The following is a 10058-nucleotide window of genomic DNA, read 5'->3' on the forward strand; positions in this document are numbered from 1 at the left end:
CTGGACATAAGAAACCACTGATGGCTCCTCCAATAACAGCTGGCAGCGCTAACCCTGTCGTGGTCATGGTATCCCATGCCACGTGCCTTGCTCTCATCTGCAAACCGGGATCCTAGAATACCCGTCTAAGCGCCTCCCTGTCTCCATCTCAATCATATGGAATCAGCTCTCCATCGATCGGTATATGTAGTATCCTGTACACATCCTCGAGGGTCACTGTCATCTCCCCCATAGGCAAGTGAAACGTGCAAGTCTCGGAGTGCCATCTCTCCGCCAGTGCAGTCAGCAAACCCATGTTTGCCCGAAACTCGGGCACATATAGCACATGTCTGAGGCCCATCTCCTCAATAGCAATCCTGTCCTGAATTGACAACTCTGGTCACAATCTTTGAGTCGACGGGAATCTCTCCCGTGACTCCAGCATAAGCAGATACTCCTGCAGTCAAGCAAATCAATCATGTCAGTTATCATGGCATTCACTATTCATCACAAAATGCTACTTGCTACCTAAATGCATACGCTTACCTATCCTAGTGACACTCACTGTTCATCACAAAGTGTTGCTATCTATCCTAGTGACACTCACTGTTCATCACAAAGTGTTGCTATCTATCCTAGTAGTGCTCCCTGTTCATCACAAAGTACTACATGTGTGACATTCCCTGTTCATCACAAAGTGTTACTCACATTCGCACTCCCTGTTCATCACAAAGTGCTACCTATCTTGGTGCTCCCTGTTCATCACAAAGTGCCTTGATCTATCCTAGTCTTCCTAGAGGACCTGCTTGAGTGTATCCTCTCAGCAGCTTATCCAATCGACAGCGTATGTTCATCACAGAACTGCCGATTTGACCTAGACGACTCAAACTATGCATTTTTGACACACAAACACGCTTTAAACTCATAAACGCGCTTATAGACTGCACAAACACGCTTCTGCAACATAGACGTGCCTTCTGAATACATACGTGCCTAAATCTTTTATAAATGCGGCCAGGGAACATAAACACCCCTAAAGAGCACAAACGCATCTGGAATTCGCAAACGCGCTCGCATTACTCACAAACGTGGTCCCAGGCATAGACGCGCCTGGACCCGACACAGACGCGCCTGTTGGACATAGATGCGCCTGGCACTGACACAGACGCGGTTGCGCATTTTTGCATTTTATAACTACCCTATTCCTAGCACATTTATTGCTACCTATTGAGCATTAATGACAAAAATTGAAATGCGTGAAAGTACGAGGAGGTTTGATGGTACTTACCGGCTTTCCTGCCTCTGCTGGCTTCTGAAATCGGTGAACGCGGTCGAATCTATGAACCAAGGCCATCGCTGCTGACTGTTGCTGCTCTTTTCTCGCTCTGCACTGTGATCTTGTAAGGGTGTGGATGACAATGAGGATGTCTTTTGCCCGTGGTCTATCTTATAGCCTACCCTAGCCCTCGCCCTCATTTCCCGAGTCAGTATTCTTCATCCTGTGACTTTGTCACTTTATCCGGTCAGTCCATTCTAGCCTCTCTTTCTTATCGAGAGATTGTCTGCAATCTTTTCAAACATTTTCATCCAATCTCTCGAGGGGGCATATTATTCCCATACTGGGGCAACTCTGTATCAGTTCATCTTATCTTCTTTGAAACAACGCGACAAGCCACATTGTCTCAAAGAGGGGCAAAATGTAGACACCCAAAATTGTCATGTCTAATTAAATAAATATTTTATTTATTTAATTATCTAAGCCTAATTCTTCTATTAATTAAATAAATTTTTATTTATTTAATTAATTCATTTATCCTCTTCTAGCCTTATTTCTCATTTAAATAAATACATTTATTTATTTAAATTATCCCTTTCCTAAATTAAATAAATATTTTATTTATTTAATTGTCCTACTTCTTTTATTAATTAAATAAATCTTTATTTATTTAATTAATTCATTATCTTTTTCTACACATGACACATGTCATTCATCTCTTAATTCATACACTACCTACCTCTTTCATTATTTTGGTATTTCTTTTACCTACCCTCTAATCCTAGCGGACCTCCTTTTTACACCTCTCAATCTTAACCCTCCATTTCTTATTGTGTCTTCTATTTAAGGAGATGCTTTCTTCATTGTCAGACCCTAATGACTAATGACTGATTTTGGAGTACTTGGCTACACTACGATCCTACTTGCAACCACATTCCATTCTTTGTTGAGCTTTTGTGCATATAAAAATCTGAGAGCAAATATATCAAGCAAGATCAATGGAGATAGGAAGAATGGAGATCAAAACCCTATTGGACATGTCATGGTATAATCTTTGTGATTTTGAGTTATTTGCATTGTCTTAGGTAATCTTCATATGTTATGGTGGATCTTTGTTCATTGTTATGCTAGGGTTTTGTGGTTGAATTCATTTAGCCTTTCAAGCTTGTTATTATTGTTATCCATTTTCACCATATACACCCAGTATCTTGATTCTTTACCAGTAAGCTCTCTCCAGTAGACCAAAAGATTTATATGACATGATACAACATAAGTAAACATCAGTAGACATGAATATACATTAGTTTCCATCAATGACAACACAAATAATTGATCAAAGTCATCCATCATGTAATCTCAATCTCTTGATCACAATGTCATCTCAAATAGTCTTGTACCGGTTCAGTCATCATTCTCCATCTATATCAGTTATCCAAAACATGCCAACATTCTCCCCCTTTGGCATTGATGGCAACACTAAACATCAACGTACTCAACTCATATTGTTCTGCTCTATTCTGGACCTTCTCTACAACTCTTCTCTTCTCTGTTGCACCTCATCTACTGATTACACTTTATCTTCATTTATTCTTCCCCTTCTGTTACACATCTTCTATTACTTCTCCCATGACTAACCATATTTCTTCTCCCATGACTAATCATATTTCTTCTCCCCCTTTTTCAACAATGCCAAAGGTTCATAAGCGTCACTGACCATCAAATCTGCTACTGCAGTCTTCAACATATTTGCAAATTCATCTAAGTTGCTCCCCCTACGAAGTAGCCTGCATCTCATCAATCCACAGTGAAAAATAGTCAATAAGCCCACCAGATTGATGCATCTCCTACATCCTAGTTCTTCTTGTGTAGGGGTCTGACCCATCATTTACCTTTGAGATATTCAAAGGTTGTCTTCGGCAATGGTTTGGTGAAAATATCTGCTAACTGCTCTTTGCTTGTCACATACTGCATTCTGACTTGTTTCTCCTATAATATTTCCCTTAGAAAATGATATTTCAATTCTATGTGCTTTGTTCTTGCATGTAGCATAGGATTTTTTGAAATACTAATTGCACGAGTATTATCACAGTAAATAGTAACCAGTTCAGATATATCAAACTTGAATCCTTCAAGCACATGTCTCACCCATATTGCCTGCATGCAATTCATTGATGCTGCAACATACTCTGCCTCTACTATTGGCTGAGAAACACACGTTTGCTTCTTACTTGTCCAAGAAACCAATTTGCCTCCAATAAGAAAATTTCCACCGGTAGTGCCTTTCCAGTCATTAACATTGCCTATCCAATCAACATCAATAAACACATTCAAAGAAAAATTTCCTTTATAAGGATTCCACAAACCATAATCTATTGTGACTTTCAGGTACTAGAATATCCTTTTCATCGCTACTAACTAAGTCTCCTTGGGATCGTTTTGAAATCTAGAAACCAATCCAACAACATGTGCAATATTAGGTCTACTATGTTTTGGTCCCTACTGGTGACTGAGAGGAGGGGGGGGGGGGGTGAATCAGTTACCTACCAATTATACAAAATTAAAAACCTTCTACTCAAGCCTACACTAACTTAATATTAATCAATACAAAGAGTTTTTATAGGAGAACATGCATGCATGAAAAGATACACAATAAACCCAAGAATTATCTCATGGAAACCCAAATGGGAGAAAGCCATGGTGTGAGTTGATGCTCACAAAATTCATACTCTTTCGGAGCACACCCTGTAAGGAGCCATCCCTGTTAGGAGATTACAAAGACACTGTTAGGTGCCACCCGGTTAAGGGATTATCTTTAAGGCTTGTTAGAGCATTTAGCCTATTAGAGGTAGCCTTATTAAAGGACTTAGGATCATCAATTAAGATGTCACCCGGTTAAGGGATTTACAAAGGGACTTGTTAAAGTCCACTTGGTTAAGGGATTTTGAGTTGCAATGGTTAGAAAACAACAATAAGTTGATTTGCTGGGATAGTTATTGATAGCTTGATCAGATCACAATGAATCTTATACTCTGTCTGCACTGGTTGTGTCTGCTCTACACTACACTGGTTCTCTGCTCATACCCTCGGCTTTGCACTCTACCGGTTCTCTACTCATATCCTCGACTCTACACTCTATCATTCTACTTCACACATACTCTACTATGCTAAATCACTTAGCACTTCCTCACTCTTCACTCTCCACTTTGGATTGCCTCTCATAGGATTTTCACTTTGCAAATTTTTTGATCAAAATATTTTGTATGAACTCAAAACACTTTATACTTTCTTTGTCATCACCTTCAGGTGTTTCCTTAATCAATGCAATCACAAATCTAAGTAGATTTCAAATTCAAATCTTCCTACTCTTCTCTACGCGCCCTGCAACAATTCTGCCTACTCATCCAAATCTGCCACTGCATCCCCCAAAAATAGTGACTTTTGGGTCAAGTTCAGTCTTTTAAATGCGAACCAAAAAATATGCAAGTAATCTTGGCTTAACTGCATGCTGACTAAGGTTGACTTCACCAACCTTTAGTTTGGTGTTAACAAAAACTCACCAACTCACCTTTTGCCATCACAACTGTGTAAGCAATCACCACTCTAAGATTTACGGTGACCACCTATCTTCCTTCTTCTTCACTGGTCTACTGGTATACCACTACGCTCTCCACTACCGGTTCATCTTTTGATACTGATTTGTAGTACTTACATCAAACCTCTTTTCTTGTTTTCCAATGAGGTTCTAGTTTGCATAGGACTTCAAGCCTTCTTTCCTAAGTCACCTTCTCTGACTTCATCATCATTAGAATAACCAACTTGTAGATCTAACCTTAACACCGATCTTCTTGAATGACAAACCGATTAGCATAGTCTATCTTCCCTTGAGCCGATTGAACCTTGATCATCTATCTCTGATTATGCTTCCATGTTGTTTGTAAGCCATCACCTTTGCTACTAAGATACACCAGTCCACCAGTCAGTGTTAGTCATCAATGACAAATCTCAACTAATATACTGGTTCACTGGATTAACCGGTTTTGTCAATATTAGTAATGCCAACAATCTCCCCCTTTGGCATTGATATCAACACTTCAGAATCTATCTTATCAGTTGCTCCTGTATGTACTTTCTTCATTTCTTTCTTTGTCTTTGTACCGGTCATTACTTCTTCTCAAAGTAATGAGTATCTCCCCCTAACACTGACAATACTCTATTTCCAACAAACCACTCTAACCACTTCTAGCAACCCTCTACTTCAACAACTTCTGCTCAACACTACTTCACACATTCTGCCCATGACTCATGAATACTCAAACACTATAATAATCTCCCCCTTTGACAACAATGCCATCTAGACACCCTATTTCACAAACTACACTGACTGCTCCCCCTAATAGGAGTAGTCCATAATCATCAATCCAAATACATATATTTTTCAGGAAAATCATACCGAATTGATGTTGTTCTGATCTTTACTCACCTTAGAGTATGCAAGGGAATTACCCCTAGCTTACCTTTGAGATATTCAAAGGTTTCCTTCTGTAGTGGCTTGGTGAAGATATCTGCCACCTGTTCTTTTGTTGGTATATACTCCAACCTTACTTCCTTGTCTTGAACCTGTTCCTCGAGGTAGTGGTATTTGATAGCTATATGCTTTGTCTTGGAATGCATCACCAGATTCTTGGATATGTTGATAGCACTGGTGTTGTCATAGTGAATCACTATAGGTTCAGTCACCTTTTCTTGGATACCTTCCAATAACTGTTTGATCCATACTACCTGTACAGTTGATTGTTGTAGCCACATACTCTACCTCAACTGTGGATTGAGAGATGCAATTTTATTTCTTGCTTGTCCATGACACAATCCTATCTCCAAGAAATAATGCACCTCCACTAGTGCTCTTTCCGTCATTAATGTTCCCTACCCAATATGCATTGGTGAAGACACTTAAGTTGAAATCTCCCTTACGTGGATACCAGAGACCATACTCATTAGTCCCATTAAGGTATCTAAATATTCTCTTAACCACCACCATATGAGTCTCTTATGGATTTGCAACAAATCTAGCAACCAAGTCAACTGCTTGCACTATATCTGGTCTACTATGTACTGCATACTACATAAAGTATCTCATTCACTTCATTAGCCTCATCATTTTTGGAGAGATTGCAACCTGTAACCATTGGAGTTGCAACAAGTTTGGAATATTCCATTCCAAAAGTCTTCAAGATTTCCCTTATGTACTTGGTCTGGCTAATGAATATACCATTCTTTAGCTGAGATGCTTGCAGACTGATGAAGAATTTTATTTCACCGATCATGGACATTTCAAATTATTGCTTCATTTCATTAGCAAAACCTTTTCTCATCTCATCATCTCCTCCAAAGATGATGTCATCTACAAAAATCCCTGCAATCAGATGTTTTTCCTTTTCTCCGGTTTTCAAATACAAGTTGTTGTTGTCACTGGTTCTCATGAACCCTATGAATAACAGATATGAGTGCAACCTCTCATACCAAGCTTTTGGTGCTTGTTTTAGCCCGTAAAGAGCCTTCTTCAGCTTGAATACCATATCTCTTCTATCTTTTGATACAAACCCTTCCGGTTGCTCTATGTAGACTTCTTCCTCTAAAACACCATTAAGAAGGTTGATTTGACATCCATTTGGTAAACTTTGAACTTCTTGTAAGCAACATAAGCAAGAAGGATTCTAAACGCTTCCAATCTAGCCATTGGTACAAAGGTCTCTCCATAATCCAAACCTTCTTCCTATGCATACCCTTTGCAGACTAACCTTGCTTTATTTCTTACTACTTGACCGGTTTCATCCATTTTGTTTCTAAACACCCATTTGGTGCCTATCACAATTTTGATCTCTTGTCTGGGCACAAGAGTCCAAGTTTGATTTTTCTCAATCTGCTTCAGTTCTTCCTCCATGGCTTTAATCCAATCTTCATCTTTTAGAGCCTCCTTTTCTATTTTGGGCTCAATTTTGGAGAGCAGACAGGTATTTTATCTTGCTCTTCTTCTAGTCAAAATTCCAACATCTTTGTCACCAATGATATTGTTAGCAAAGTGATTGTTTTTGACATACTGTTCTACTACCGGTTGTGCAGGTTCTACTTCACATGCTTCCTCATTTGCCACCATAACAAGATTCTCTTCAGCAGGTTCGACTGATACAATGTACTCAAATCCTTGATAATCCTCTGGTTCACTCTTGCTATCCTGTTCATTTTTCTCAGAGAACTCATCCACTCTGACATTGGAACTCTCCACAATCTTACCAGTCGTTTTGTTCAAACACTGATATGATTTACTCTTTTTGGAGTAACCTAAGAAGGTTCCTTCATCACTCTTGGGATTGAACTTTCTAGAGTACTTATCCCTCTTGATATAGCACCTGCTTCCAAATACTTTGAAATAGCTCACATTGGGTGAGTATCCACACCATAATTCATAGGGAGTTTTATTTGTCCCTTTATTCACCTGTATTCGGTTCAAGGTATACACAACAATTATTACTGCTTCTCTCCAAAAGATATGTGGAATGTCCTTCTGTATCATCAAAGTCCTTGCACAATCAATTAGAGTTCTATTCCTTCTTTCAGCAACCCCATTTTGCTGAGGTATTCTGGGTGTAGACACCTGTCTCATAATCCCCCATTCTTTATAGTAATTCATGAAATCTTGAGAGGTGAACTCTCCTCCTCTATCTGATCTCAAACATTTTAGACTCTTACTAGTTCCTCTATCCACTTGAGCCTTGAATACCTTAAACATGTGAAAGGATTCAGATTTTGCTTTCAAGAACATAGCCCACATCATTCTTGAGAAATCATCTACAAACAACATGAAATACCGATCCCCATAGAAAACATTGGTCCTTATAGGATGACACAAGTCTATATGAACTAAGTCTAGCACATTCTCAGATGAATAAGATTTGTTGCTGAAAGTAGATTCGATCGACTTTCCAAGTTAGCATTCTTTGCACATAGCATTTTTCAAGTTTCATAATATCAGGAATACCTCTGACAAACTTCATTTTACTGACTTTTTCTATGATATCAAAGTTAACATGACACAACCTTTTGTGCCATAGCCAACTGTCTTCTACCTTTTCCATTAGACAACTACCTATAGTGGTATCTAGGTGAAACAAATTACCTTTAGATTGTTTACCGGTAGCAATCAGACTTCCTGATTTATCATTTATTTTTCATATTCCTTCATTGAATTCTAACCAGTAACCCTTATTGTTAAGTTGTGCAACACTTAATAGACTATATTTTATCCCTTCTACCCAATAAATATCTTCACAATTTGTTTTATCATTTAGGGCTATAGATCCCTTACCTTTTACTGCACAAGGAGAATCATTGCCGAATCTCACCGTTCCTCCATTATAGTCCTCCATGCTGAGGAATTTGTTTCTATTACCGGTCATGTGGTGAGTGCAACCACTGTCAATTACCTAGTCTCCATATCACTTTCCTCTATGTTATCTTCCTTTACCACTATAAATGCAATTCCATCTCCATCAGATCCTTCTAATTCTTCATCAGTAACTCTTTTTGCAAGATAGAACTCCTTATTGCTCTTGTCTTTGTAGCTTCTAAAATTATCCTTCCTATAATTTTTAGGACATCTAGATGTAATATGACCTATTCTATTGCAAGAGAAACACTTCAAGGGAAGTTTACCTTTATACTTTCCTTTACCTCTTGGCAACCTTCTTGCTAATAGAGATTCAATCTCATCTTGTTCCTATTCTTCAGATAACAGGTTGTCATATTCATGAGAATGACCGATTCTTGTAGTATAACTATTTCTGGTTTCTTTTGTTCTCCTTGGTGGTGCAGGTTTCATGGAAGCTTTAAAGGCAACATCAATCTTTCATACACTGTTATCATAGTTGCTCAATTCAAAGGAAGTCAACTTACCAATCAGTGAGTGAAGTGAAACACTAACTATTCCCAAGGATTTGAGTTCCTGAATTGCATAAACCCTCATGGCATATTGTGGTAGCAAGGTTCTCAAGATTTTTCTGACCACATTATCTTCTTCAAGCTTTCCTCTAGTACTTCTGATGGAATTTACTACATCCTTTATTCTTTTGCTATATTGTTCTATATTTTATTCTTCTTGCATCCTCATCTCATCAAATTTGCCTCTTAAGCTATCTACCTTATCCTTTTGAACACGAGGATCTCCACCATAAACAGTCTTCAACTTATTCCATATTTCATAGGCTTTTTCTAGATCTTGAACCTCAGCATACTCATTATCAGATAGAGTGCTAGCAATCAGATCCATAGTTGCAGTGTTGTCTTGCCTTTCTTTGATTTGTTCTACAATGAGAACCCCTGTAGGTTCATTGTACTCTATGATTACATGATTCCAGTATTGATCTCCTAGGGTTCTTAGGTAGAGATTATTCTACCACACCATAAGGTGTAATTCTCCTTAGAGAACTTAGGGCCCTCCTTTCGCATAATCTTGGATCTTTCCTTAAGCTATTAAACTCTTCTGAATCTAAGGACCAAGGCTGTGATACCAATTGTTGGTCCCTACTAGTGACTGAGAGGGGGGGGGGGGGTGAATTAGTTACCTACCAGTTATATAGAATTAAAAACCTTTTACTCAAGTCTGCACTAACTTAATATTCATCAATACAAACAATTATTGCAGGAGAACATGCATGCATGAAAATATACACAATAACACCAAGAATTATCTCATGGAAACCCAAATGGGAGAAAACCATGGTGTGAGTTAATGTTCACAAAATTTGTA

The sequence above is a fragment of the Cryptomeria japonica genome, chromosome 8, assembly GCF_030272615.1.
Source record: "Cryptomeria japonica chromosome 8, Sugi_1.0, whole genome shotgun sequence".
Classification (NCBI taxonomy): domain Eukaryota; kingdom Viridiplantae; phylum Streptophyta; class Pinopsida; order Cupressales; family Cupressaceae; genus Cryptomeria; species Cryptomeria japonica.